Source organism: Enhydra lutris, unplaced genomic scaffold (assembly GCF_002288905.1).
Source record: "Enhydra lutris kenyoni isolate GAN:26980312 unplaced genomic scaffold, ASM228890v2 scaffoldscaffold18, whole genome shotgun sequence".
In the NCBI taxonomy this organism is placed as follows: Eukaryota; Metazoa; Chordata; class Mammalia; order Carnivora; family Mustelidae; genus Enhydra; species Enhydra lutris.
The window spans coordinates 20432097-20445765 of record NW_019154102.1 but is presented as its reverse complement, the minus strand read 5'-3'; the positions used below and the strand labels follow the sequence as shown (position 1 = coordinate 20445765).

The 13669-nt window shown below is 41.2% G+C and overlaps 1 protein-coding gene across 1 annotated transcript in view; it reads right to left on the bottom strand.

The window, feature by feature from the left end:
- The window catches only part of LOC111147988 (annexin A4), a 72284-nt gene that overhangs the window by 57324 nt on the left and 1291 nt on the right, over positions 1-13669 (bottom strand). The window lies entirely within an intron of this gene.

Below are 13669 nucleotides of genomic sequence, written 5' to 3'. Positions count from 1 at the left end.
CGCAGCGGGCAGCAGGAGAGGGAGAAGTGGGCTCCCTGCACGGCGGGGGGGGGGGGGGGGTTGATCCCAGAACCCTGGGATCATGACGTGAGCTGAACGCAAACACTTAACCCACTGGGCCGCCTAGGCTCCCCAACAAAAGCAGTTTTAAAAGTGTTACGCTTCTCAGGAAATAATGTCCGATGGAATAAAGACAGTCTCTTCAACAAATGGTGTTGGGAAAATCGGACAGCCACATGCAGAAAAATGAAACTGGACCATTTCCTTATACCACAAATGAAAATAGACTCAAAATAGATGAAGGACCTCAATGTGAGACAGGAATCCATCAAAATCCTTGAGGAGAACACAGGCAGCAACCTCTTCAACCTCAGCTGCAGCAACTTCTTCCTAGGAACATCGCCAAAGGCAAGGGAAGCAAGGGCAAAAATGAACTATTGGGACTTCATCAAGATCAAAAGCTTTTGCACAGCAAAGGAAACAGTTAACAAAACCAAAAGACAACTGACAGAATGGGAGAAGGTATTTGCAAACAACATATCAGATAAAGGGCTAGTGTCCAAAATCTATAAAGAACTTATCAAACTCAATGCCCAAAGAACAAATAATCTAATCAAGAAATGGGCAGAAGACATGAACAGACATTTCTGCAAAGAAGACATCCAGATGGCCAACAGACACATGAAAAAGTGCTCCACATCACTCGGCATCAGGGAAATTCAAATAAAAACCATAATGAGATACCACCTCACACCAGCCAGAATGGCTAAAATTAACAAGTCAGGAAATGACAGATGCTGGCAAGGATGGAGAGAAAGGGGAACCCTCCTACACTGTTGGTGGGAATGCAAGCTGGTGCAGCCACTCTGGAAAACAGCATGGAGGTTCCTCAAAAAGCTGAAAATAGAGCTACCCTACACCCCAGCAATCACACTACTGGGTATTTACCCTAAAGATACAAATATAGTAATCCGAAGGGACACGTGCACCCAAATGTTTATAGCAGCAATGTCCACAATAGCCAAACTATGGAAAGAACCTAGATGTCCATCAACAGATGAATGGATAAAGAAGATGTGATCAGGGCGCCTGGATGGCTCAGTGGGTTAAGCCTCTACCTTCGGCTCAGGTCATGATCTCAGGGTCCTGGGATCGAGGCCCGCATCAGGCTCTCTGCTCAGTGAGGAGCCTGCTTCCTCCCCTCTCTCTCTGCCTGTCTCTCTGCCTACTTGTGATCCCTGTCTGTCAAATAAATAAGTAAAATCTTAAAAAAAAAAAAAAAAGATGTGATACACACACACACACACACACACACTCACACATACAATGGAATACTATGCAGCCATCAAAAGAAATGAAATCTTGCCATTTGCAACAATGTGGATGGAACTACAGGGTATTATGCTAGTGAAATAAGTCAATCAGAGAAGACAATTATCTCCCTGATATGAGGAAGTGGAGATGCAATGTGGGGGGTTTGCGGAGTAGGAAAAGAATAAGTGAAACAAGATGGGATCGGGAGGGAGACAAACCATAAGAGACTCTTAATCTCACAAAACAAACTGAGGGCTGCCGGGGGGAGAGGGGTAGGGAGAGGGTGGTTGGATTATGGACATTGGAGACGGTATGTGCTATGGGGAGTGCTGTGAAGTGTGTAAACCTGGCGATGCACAGACCTGTACCCCTGAGGCTAATAATACATTATATGTTAATAAAAAAAAAAAGTGTTACGCTTTTAGTTTCAAAGTCAAATCATGGATTCTAAAAGAGATGAGCCATTTTTTCCAATGTGGATGCAAATATTAAAAGGAAAATTATTTTTTGGCATTCCATTCAGATACTGGAAAACTTCTAAATATGTTTAAAATGATTTGGGTATATGAATCTACATGAAAATTAAATTATATGAAATCTAAATACAGACCAAATATTTCTGATGGAAATTTAGCATTCAGATTCAGATGTTCTGTCAGTATATAATATTCACACCAGACTGTTAGGACTTAGTATGAAAAGAAGACTGTAAAACATTCCAATATTTTTTTCTATTGACTAGACGTTGAAATGATAATACTTTAGATCTACTGGGCAAAATGTAAAATAATCTATATTATTAAATGTCATTTCACCTGTCTCTTTTAACTTTTTAAAATGTGACTACTAGGGGTGCCTGGGTGGCTCAGTGGGTTGAGCCACTACCTTTGGCTCAGGTCATGATCTCAGGGTCCTGGGATCGAGTCCCACATCGGGCTCTCTGCTCGGCAGGGAGTCTGCTTCCCTCTCTCTCTCTCTCTCTGCCTACTTGTGATCTCTGTCAAATAAATAAATAAAATCTTTAAAAAAATAAAAAATAAAAAAATAAAAATAAAATGCGACTACTAGATAATTCAGACTTACGTTTGTGCCTTGCTCTGTCCTTCTACTGCATACCACTGCTCTAGACACACTTGGCCTTGGTTAATAATAATGATTACAGCTATTGCTGAATGCTTATTGTACTATGTGTCAGATACTGTTCTAAACACTTCATGTGAATGACCAGATGATTACTTTTAAATACCACAAAAAAAAAAAAAAAAAAACTTGCTCATCTTCTTAGTGCTTTCATTTCCTCATGTGTTAAAAAAATAGAAAGAAAAACACAAAATGTGGCCTAGGACAAAATGCTATAGAGAAGAAGAGAAAAGGAATTAGGCCTCAGAATATTTAAAGGGATGGCCTATTCCTGGAAATAATCCATGTAATTGTTCAAAAGAAAGTTCAGGGAACTAAGGGGCACCCTCACTATTTGGCAAAATAACACATCTAAATTGGCAGGAGGGGCCCCTGGGTGGCTCACTCAGTTAAGGGTCTGCCTTAGGCTCAGGTCATGATCTCAGGATCCTGGGATGGAGCCCTGGGTCAAGCTCCCTACTCAGTGGGGAGTCTGCTTGTCCTTCTCCCTCTGCCCCTCCCCATACTGGTGCTCCCTCTTTCCTAAATAGATAAATAAATAAAATCTTTAAGTAATTAATTAATAGGAAGGGGGAAATGACTAGTGTAATAACATCAAGAAATCCTTTGAGACTAAAGAGTTTGGCTTAAATATTTTGTACTCAGCGTATCAGGCCCAGGTTAATTTTCTATGATCAATCCTTTCCCTTCCTTTATTTAATCAAGAGGCAAGACATTTTAGATTTGTAAAACATACATATGTATTTAAGAGGACTCACCAACTCATATCTAAATATCTTTCTTTTCACTATTGTTTGGTTTCAACTAAATTGTTTTTGTGGGGTTTCTTGTTTTCATAAAAAATAGAATCCTCCAGCCAGGAATCCTTTTAAAAGAAATGGAGACTATCTGCAGAGATCATAAAAAATTTAGTATTACCACCTTAGGAAATATCACAGGAAAGATAAAACAGAAAACACTGGCTAGCTTTTTAAAAATAACCTTTCTTATTTTTGAATAGTAAAGATAATAAATGTACATGACAGAAAATTTATCTGGTTTATTTATTATAATTTTATTTCTGTCTTAGCAACAGAATATAGCAACAGAAAGTTTAAATCTGGTAAATTTAAATTAAATGAGAATTTAATATAACTTATATAGTAAAATTTATCATTTGGTTTATTGATTATACTTTCATTTCTGTTTTAGCAACCTCAGGATTTTATAGTGGGTAACAATATAAGGCAGTTAGTGGTACTTTTACCTGTCACTGTTAACCTCTCCTGCCCTCCAGCTGTTATTAAATTGCCTAGGTGAGCTGAGAAACTTGTTTCATAAACCCACCAGAATACAGATAGAAGTAAAATTTTCCATTGCAATGCTGAAAATTATGGACCTTTCCCCTGACAATGAATGGAAAAGACTAACTTTCAGAGAAAGTAGTAGAGACTGTGAGGCCTTAAGCAATCCCCTATTTCCCTTTCCTTTTATTTTGTAAATTATTTAATCAACTTTAAGCACTGAGAAGGACATTTTAAAACAATGTAAACTTACCATCTACTATTATTTCTATTTGTGTCAATATTTTAATTGTAATCACAGTATGTATAGGATATCGTGTTCTACTCTTTCCTCTTAATTTTTCATACTTCACACAATCACCATATGGGTCACTGTACTAAAATTACACTCTTCCATTATATTGATATCTTGTAATTTATTCAATGTCCCTACTATTGGTTGTTCAGGTTTTAAAACCATAGCTACAATCTTTATATTTAGCTTTCCAAGATATTTTATTCTTCTTTTTGACGTATTTCTTGTGATATCTGATACTTATGAATATTTCCAGTTGTCCTCCAAATTTACAAGGACATCCAAACCCCAGCTAGCCATAAGCTTGCTTGCTTTATTTCTTTATAACGTAATATTTGAGTACAATACTAAATCTTATTATTGATTTAACTTGCTTTTTAAAATCAATAGTAGGAACACTGACTCCCTTTTTTCAACTCCCATTCTTCTCTGTGTATTATCTGTTTCTATTTTAGATAATTTTTCACCTATTTTTAGCATCTTGGTGCTTTACTAAAATTTACAGAAATTATTCCTATGTTATAAAATTTAATATTTTATGTCTAAAATGTATTATTAAGTATTTTGCCAATTTGATCCTATCCTTTTAACTCAATAAAGCCAAAATTTGGAAGAAAAAGTTTCAATCATATCTGGCCATCTTTTCCTTTGTATTCCTCCCTCTTATTACTTAAATAGTTGGAAATTCTCTTTTTTTGGTGAAATAGTGTAACTGTTGAGCTGGGTGATGAATAAACACAGAGGTCCATTTTACTATTCTCCCACTTGGGTGTATGTTGGGAAAGGTCTGTAATAAAAACTTTTTTTAAAAAAATTAATTAATTTATTTATTTATTTGACAGAGAAAGAGAGATCACAAGCAGGCAGAGAGAGAGAGGGGAGGAAGCAGGCTCCCCCCTGAGCAGAGAGCCCAACGTGGAGCTTGATCCTAGGACCCTGGGATCATGACCTGAGCTAAAGGCAGATAACCCACTGAGCCACCCAGGTCCCCTAACAATCACTTCTAATAGGCTGATAGAAGGACGCTCCAGCACACTACTGGGAGACAGAATAGTAAAGAAAGCAAGATTTTTTTCAAATTGTGACAAAATAAACATAACAAAGTTTACCATTTTAACCAGTTTTAAGTGTATAATTCAGTGGTATTTTTTTTAAAGATTTATTTATTTATTGAAGAGAGAGAGCATGAGTAGGAGGGGTGGAGACAGAGGGAGAAAAGCACACTCCCTGTTAAGCAGGGAGCCCAATGTGGGGCTTGATCCCATGACCCCAAGACCCCGAGACCATGACCAGACCCAAAACGAAGAGTTGGACATTCAACTCACTAAGCTACCCAGGCGCCCCAATTCAGTGGTATTAATTACATTCACCATGTCACGCAACCATCCCCACTATCCATTTCCAGAACTCTTCCATCATCCCAAACAGAAACTCTGTACCCGTTCAATAATAACTCCCCATTTCTCCCTTACTTCAGCCCCTGCTAACCATCACTCTACTTCTTGTCTCTGAATTTGGCTAGTAGGTATGTCATATGTGGAACCGTATCAGATTTCAACTTGTGTGTCTCAGTAATTTTACAACCATGCCTGGCCCGGAGGGAGGGTGTGTGGGTGTCACTCCACCCTCTCAGTTCCAAGGAATAAGCCTTCCATAGATTCACCAAAGCACAGAAAACACAGGGAATCCAGTCTCCTCCTCTAGGAGGCCCCAGGACAGCTATAATAGGGAGCTCAAGAGAACCTGGAAAGAGTAGAATATGCCAAGTCCACAATTACCTTTATCTTTTCAATAAATAATAGACCAGTATTTCAACCTAAAAGAAGTTCATACAATTCAGTGTTTATAAAAGTGTAGTTTCCAGACCAATGTCATCAGAAACTGGGAACTTGTTAAAAGTACACATTCTTGGGCCCAACACCACACCTACAAAACTCTGAGGGTAGGGTCCAGCAATTTGGTTTGTAAGAAGCCCACCAGGTGATTTTTGTTGTTGTTGTTTTTTTAAGATTTTATTTATTTATTTGACAGACAGAGATCACAAGTAGGCAGAGAGGCAGGCAGAGAGACAGGGGGAAGTGGGCACTCTGCTGAGCAGAGAGCCCAATGTGGGGCTCAATCCCAGGACCCTGAGACCATGACCTGAGCAGGTCAGAGGCTTAACCCTCCAAGCCACCTAGGCAGGTGATTCTGATGCATTCTCAAATTTGAGAACTACTGCTCTACAGTAATGATTCTAGATTCTAACTACTGATGCTCAAAAAGGTCCTCAAAATGCTCCATGGTCATTCCTAAGTGTAGATTCCCATTCCTGATCATACATCAAGTGAGTATAAGGGAATGGGGGTAAAAAACAGGAAAAATTATATTAATGGGAAGAGTCACAATTAACACTTTTTAAAAATATTTGTATAAATATGAGTCAGGAAAAGTGTTTGTCAAAGATTATTTAAATAGAGTTCTTGAAACCATTCACTGCAAACGTGCATTTCTCCTGGCAAACCTGAACTGTTATTTTATGATATCTGTGAGACTCTGAATTCAATTCTCTTCCCACATGCTAGCAGAGGCTGTAATGGAGATCATTCCATTATGCTGGGAATCCAGAACATAAGCCAAATTCCAGTCTCTGCTCTGCGCTCCAGATTTAACTCCACCTAACAGAGCAACTCTATGCTGACATATAAGTGACATAGTAGTGACTATTGTGCAGGATTTCTGAGAAGATCACTAATAATGTCAACCCCCATCATACCTTACTTCCTCATTAAGAGAACTTTCACTGAGTTTTTGTGGTTTGGAAAACCAGGAATGTAGTACTCATCCCAGGAAGAAATAATAATTGGTCCAAGGCAACCCTATTCCAATGGCAACAAATGGTTTTCAAGTGGCCAACTGACCCATTTCAGGCCAAGGAGAAATAAGAACAAGCCTACCAAGAGGCTTCAGAGAAAGACTTCTTCCAGATTAAAAAGACAGAGATTAGCCTTCCTTTTTTCTTCTGGACTTGGATGCTATCAGGACGCCATGTCTGGAGCTATGCTTCAAAAGGATCCTAATTGTAATATAGACTGTAAGACACCTAACATGATACCTAGGAAAAGTTCTCAAATTTTAGTGTGCAGCAAAAGCACCTGAGGAGTGTTTAGACATACAGATTTTAGGGATGCTGTACTCAAGAACATGAATCAGTAAATCTCGGATAGGGCCCAAAGACCTTATTGAACCCATTTTCAATAAGCACCTCAGGTGATCCCCCTCACATCCTGTTCCGGGCCCTGGTTCTCACACAGGTGGTCCCTGGATGAGACCCCAGTTCCAAAACTGCGGCTCACCAGGTGTACAGACCTACTCATAGTCCTTCCTTAAATATTGATTTTGCCTCATCAGGTACCAGGCATTGTGACAGAAACAAAGATGGAGGAAACAGTATCTTGCTATCAAGGAGCTTTGTAAGCTAGTAAGACAAACAGCCGATCCAAAGACAAAGCAGCAGGTGCTAACTATTGTCAAGAGTTGCAAGGTAGGAGATGGGAGACTGAGCCCGTCCCCAACCTGCCCTACCCCTAGTCAAATGTTCTCATTTGACTTAGGCTTCCAATGACAGATTTCAAGAGTGAAAGCTTTTGCTGGCAGAGAGAGAACAGTAAAAATGAAGCTTCAGCTATGATTTGGAAAACACTTCATTTGGAGTGGGGCTGGAGACTTAAACCCAGAAGAGAGTGGTAGGAGACAAAATTCTGGAAAGGTGATTTTCACAAATGGGTCATTTTGTGACAGGTTGAGCTTGGACACTGGACTCAATTTTCTAGGCCATGGGAAATCATACATTCATTCAGCACACACAGTGACACACACCTTCTGTGCTAGGCCACGGGATGGGGGCTGTGTAGTTCCTGCCCTCAGAGGAGCTCAGAGATGAGGGGGTGGCCCAGGCTGGATATCAGACACAGTAAGGCGTGAATATTCCTGTGACGGGAGAATCACAGGGAAAGAGGAGTATCCATACTGGAGAGGCCCCTCACTCAGATTAAGTCAAATGGGGAAGAAGACTGTGTCCATGCCGAACCTTGAACGGTTGGCCATGTGTAGGACAGGGAAATAGGGAGTCTTGTTTCTCTAAGGCTCAGTCTCTGCCTTGATTTCCTTCCTGGTACCCAGCACTTCCATTTTATTAAAACAAAACATGCATTAGAGAAATGTGCTAAGCAGCAGAACAGATGCAAAGGAAAATGAGGATCTACCATAGGGGACAGTAGTTCTGACTGTGGACCCTCCAGGACCTGTCCCCCAAGACTGATTGGTCCTGTCCCCCACAGGCCTACAGAATGACCTTAATTTCTGAGGGCCCTCCCACTCTCCCATCTGGAACTAGCCCTGCTCTCATCAACAGGCCATACTTCCAGTGAGTAAGAGCCTGCCTTTGTCATCCCTGTGCCTGTACATAAATCTCTCCTCTTCCACCCCCAAGAAGCCTTCTCTGACCGCCCATGATGGAGTTAGGCGCACCTCCTCTATTGTTCTGTGGTCTGTGCAAAGTGTACCAAATCATTTATCATACAGTCCTATGAGTTTTGAATTATTGATCTGCTTGTTTACCTCCCTAAGGAGAGGGTCTGTATTTTACCTTCGAATCTCTAGGGCCTGTCACATTATATGATAGATGGGTGGCCCTGTATTCGTTGGGCAGGAGCTGCTGACATCCTGCCTTGCACCTGAAGCCCCTTCCCCAAAGGGCTGGGCTGTCTCCCCTGCCTTTAAATGCTGCCCCAAGTCTTGCTACCACCTGGCTGGGCCCCCGGGATCAAAAGCAGCACATTGTCTTGGTTCATATCTGCTACATTCCTCACTCACTTACCGCATGGGACCCCCTGGATATTTAGAATGACCCAGGAGGCATCAAGTTCATCTCAGACAAGTGGTACGGACACAGGTTTCTACCTCTCCCTGCCGAAAGAGTCCAGCCCCACAGCCAGCTTAAACTCCCAGCCCTGCCTTTTCAGGCTGATTCCCCATTCTTTTTTTTCTTTTTTTAAGATTTTATTTATTTCTTTATTTGACGAGAGATACAGCAAGAGAGGGAACACAAGCAGGGGGAGTGGAAGACGGAGAAGCAGAGTTCCCGCTGAGCAGGGAGCCCGACACAGGGCTCAGTCCCAGGACCCTGGGATCATGACCTGAGCCAAGGCAGATGCTTAACTGACTGAGCCACCCAGGGGCCCCCCGATTCCCCGTTCTTACTGCACTATGTAGGACAACAGGGTGGTAGAGCAAAGGAAGTTGAACCAGACTGCCAAATTCAAACCCTGACTCCATTTGCATGTAGCATGTGACCTCCAGCAAATTACTGAACCTGATTGTGCCTCAGTTTCCTCACTTACTCAATGGGGATGATAATGGGAGCACCCACGTATTATGGACGAAAATTTAGTAAATAACATTCCAGTTGTTTGGCACAGGGCCAGGCTCCTAGAAAACACCAGCAAACATCAGCTATTCATATCTGTGACATGGACCCTCCAACAGGAAGAAGCAGGGGCCTCACAGACTAAGACATAGTCTAGCTCTGAAGCCAAGGCCAGACCCCTCAGTACCCAAGATCTGATAGCACCGCTGGGACTTTGACCAAGGGCCCTGCCCTAGCAAGTCTATCTAGTCTACAGGCTGGGACCTATCCCATCTACTCCTGTCTCTGTTTCTGCAGCTAAAAAACATATGGAACTTATCAGACCAAGTAAATTCAGGGCTTTCTCCACCAGGCAGTTCAAAGCACCTTACATTCTTTTTGGAACTAGGTGGAGGGCAGCCAAATGAAAAATCAGCCCAATTGAAATGTATGAGAAACGAGCGATTGCTATTATAGCTCACTGGAGACCGAAGCATCATTGCGTATTGGCTCTTTGCATACAAATAAGAAAATATAGGGACACCTGGATGGCTCAGTAGGTTAAAGCCTCTGCCTTCAGCTCGGGTCATGATCCCGGGGTCCTGGGATGGATATCAGGCTCTCTGCTCGGCGGGGAGCCTGTCTCCCCCTCTTTTTCTGCCTGCCTCTCTGCCTGCCTCTCTGCCTACTTGTGATTTCTGTCAAATAAACAAAATCTTTTAAAAAAAAATTAAAAAAAAAGAAAATATATGATCATGTATTAATTTTGAAGTTGGAAAATTTGATAATATATATTTATTTTCCATTTCTACTTCATTCTCCCTCTTCAAATGGGTAGGTGATATCTGTAACTCTATGTTTTAAAAATTGATAATATGTGAATATTATTTAAAAAATCAAATAATACAAAATGGTATAAAGTGATAAATCTGGATGAACTTTGCCCCCCCCACCTTGTTGTGGCTACCACTGTGATAATTTTCCTGTACACACTATCAGAAATATTTAATGCGTTAACAAGCATATAGACAATAGTCTCCATCATTCTTACAAGAAAGTAGTAGCATACTACGCAATCCTATATTTTACTTTTTTTTAAAAAAGATCTTATTTATTTGACAGAGAGAAATCACAAGTAGGTAGAGAAGCAGGCAGAAAGAGAGGGGGAAACAGGCTCCCTGCTGGGCAGAGAGCCCGATGCGGGGCTTGGTCCCAGGACCCTGAGATCATGACCTGAGCCGAAGACATAGGCTTAACCCACTGAGCCACCCAGGAGCCCCTATATTTTACTTTTTTTAAAAAAGTGTTTTTTAAAAAGATTCTTTGATATCATCCAAATCTGTTCCTGTCAACCTGCATCATTTTTTAATATATTTTTTAATTTTATTTTTTATAAACATATATTTTTATCCCCAGGGGTACAGGTCTGTGAATCGCCAGGTTTACACACTTCACAGCACTCACCACAGCACATACCCTCCCCAATCTCCATAACCCCACCCCCCCATCCCCCCTCCCCCCATCAACCCTCAGTTTGTTTTGTGAGATAAGAGTCACTTATGGTTTGTCTCCCTTCCAATCCCATCTTGTTTCATTTACTCTTCTCCTACCCCCTTAACCCCTCATGTTGCATCTCCTCTCCCTCATATCAGGGAGATCATATGATAGTTGTCTTTCTCAACCTGCATCATTTTTTAACAGCTGCACAATACTGCACTGAATGGATGTTCCATAATTTAACCACCCCTTGGTGATAGATATTTGGTTCTTTTCCAATCTGTTGCTATAAACAATGCTGCAATGTATATATATCCTTGTACACAGGCCTCTACACACATATCCAAGTATATCTTTATGATAAATTCAGAATTCAAATTGCTAGAACAAACGCAAATCCATTCTAAAATTTTGACAAGCCGCCAAATTTCAGGGCAATTCCATCTACGTACCTGCTAGGTACCATGATTGGGTTTGGACAGGTGTCCATCCCCTTGAAATTATACGAACAATGTCAAATATGTGTTTCTTTTCCTCAAGAGACAATCCATAGCTTTACTGAGATTCTCAAAGGGGTATGTAACTAACAAGGATGAGAAGTACTGAGTCAAACATATTCTTGTATAGCATCCAAAATCATCGACAGCAGAAGCTGAAGCAAGGTAGGACCCAGAAAAGACCTTCCTAAATGCTCCCTGGAGAGACGTGAGAGGGAGGATGCCAGGGACTGATTATACCAGCGGGGCTGTATCTAGTAAGGACTTCCTACAGGGGAGATGACTCAAGTACACATAAATCAGGAGAACTTGTTCTCACTCACAAACCAGCCCTTCTGTTAGTTTCTGGTAATAATCTAATGCTACCTCTGATAGGGGGACAGTACAGGAGGGATGAGAGCCTTAACCCAGAGAAATGAATCCACAGCCTTAACCCAGAGAAATGAATCCACAGGGCAGGAAGGTCTTTCTACTGGACCTGACAAAAGGCCACTCTTGGGACCTGCAGCCCTGTTATAAGTCGGGCCATTCATACTGTAGGCCTTAAAGGATTAATGATGGGGGGGAGGTTTGATGAAGGTGTTTTCTAGAGCAAATTATAGTCTGGCCTATAGCTGCAATTTATCCCTCCAGCTGATTGCGGTTCATTCTGCTAAGAACATTCCCTCGGGTTCTTTGTCTAGCAATCTGGACCAAGAAGCAATATGGCAATTTACTGACCTCAAACATCTTGAACCTTTAAAAACAATTCTTCAAAGGTGATGGTTTAGGTTCCTGTAGCAAAAGCTCTTAGTCCAGTGCAGACACAACTGAACACTAACAAGCTACTCCCAATAAAACAAGCAACAGGCCTTACAAATCCTAAATTCCTAGGTCATTTTTCTTAATATAGTAATCCATCTCAGGTTCAATTAAGTTTTAAAAATAAACAAAGCCTATTTGGTTTAAACCCTCTATTTGGTCTAGGGGTGTCAAACATTGTAAAACTATGGGGGGAATTTCATGTGATAGCGCGTAATAAAAAGCTGTCCTTGAGAATGGGAACAATGTCAGCTTTTACCACATTATTTACAGCATGACGACAGGCCCAAGTTCCTTGAAGTCCCATGTTTTCATTAATACTTTACTCAATTTATCAAGCATGCATATATTCATATAAGTCTTTCTAAAGCTTAGTTTCTCAAAGCAAGGTCCAAGAAACATCTGAATCACAATCATCCAGGGAACCTATTAAATATGCATTCTCCTGGGCCCAATTCTGTCACATTGGATGAGAATCAGGGGTGAGTGGCATTAAGAATATGCATGTTGTCGAGCTTCCTGAGGAATTCTGATGTACCCTGAAGTGACGAAGCCAGGACTTTAGAGGTCATCTTAGTTTAACCTTCCACCCTTAACAGCCCCATCCAAAAGGGGTTACAAGGCCCCCGCCTAAACACCACTTGCTGAGAAAGCTCTCCATCTCCAAGTCCACCCAGCCTAGGGGTTTCAAAAGCCATACTCTTACGTCCAGCAGAATGCACCATCCAACCCAGCTCTGCCCAACACCACAAGGAGTAAGTTTATTCTCTGGTCCAAATGCCAAGTCCCTCAAGAATTGAGGGCCATTAACTTGTGTCCCCTCACCCACCTCATCTGTAAAACAAGGTTAGGAACCCTACCGCAAGTTGAAATAACAATTAAATGAGGAACTAAGGATGACTGTTATTCAAAGTTCCTCCAGGTAGGACATGGTGGCACCCACTGCCTCCATAGTAGCCCTAATTTTAGTGAGAGCAAACCCTCAAGGGCTAGGTTTGGGCCAAATCACAGCCCCCAAATATTTTAAGTTTCTTGTTTTATAATAAAACGTATAAATTCTGAATTCTACTCCAAAATATATCTGGTTGTTTTTAATCTCAAAGATCGAGGTAAGAGTGACCCCCCATCAACCCCAGACCCTTGGTTTATTCTGAGGCTTCAGTTATTCCCTGGTAGTGCCTGGCACTCATTATTGAAGAAGACTGGGCTTCCCTGACAAGCAGAAGATCAGGATGGGGAAAACAAATAAGTGGAGAGACATAAAGAAATGAGCCAAAGGCCATAAGTCTGAGGGTAACCAGGGAGCTCATTCTTCAGATGCTGAGAACTGGTGTGACTTGACTTGACTGTACATGTTACTCTCTAACTTGCTTTCAGAGAAAAATGATCCCTAGCCAAATATTAAAATATTTAGGAGGGAAATTCACATATGCCCTTGATCTAATAGTCATGTGCC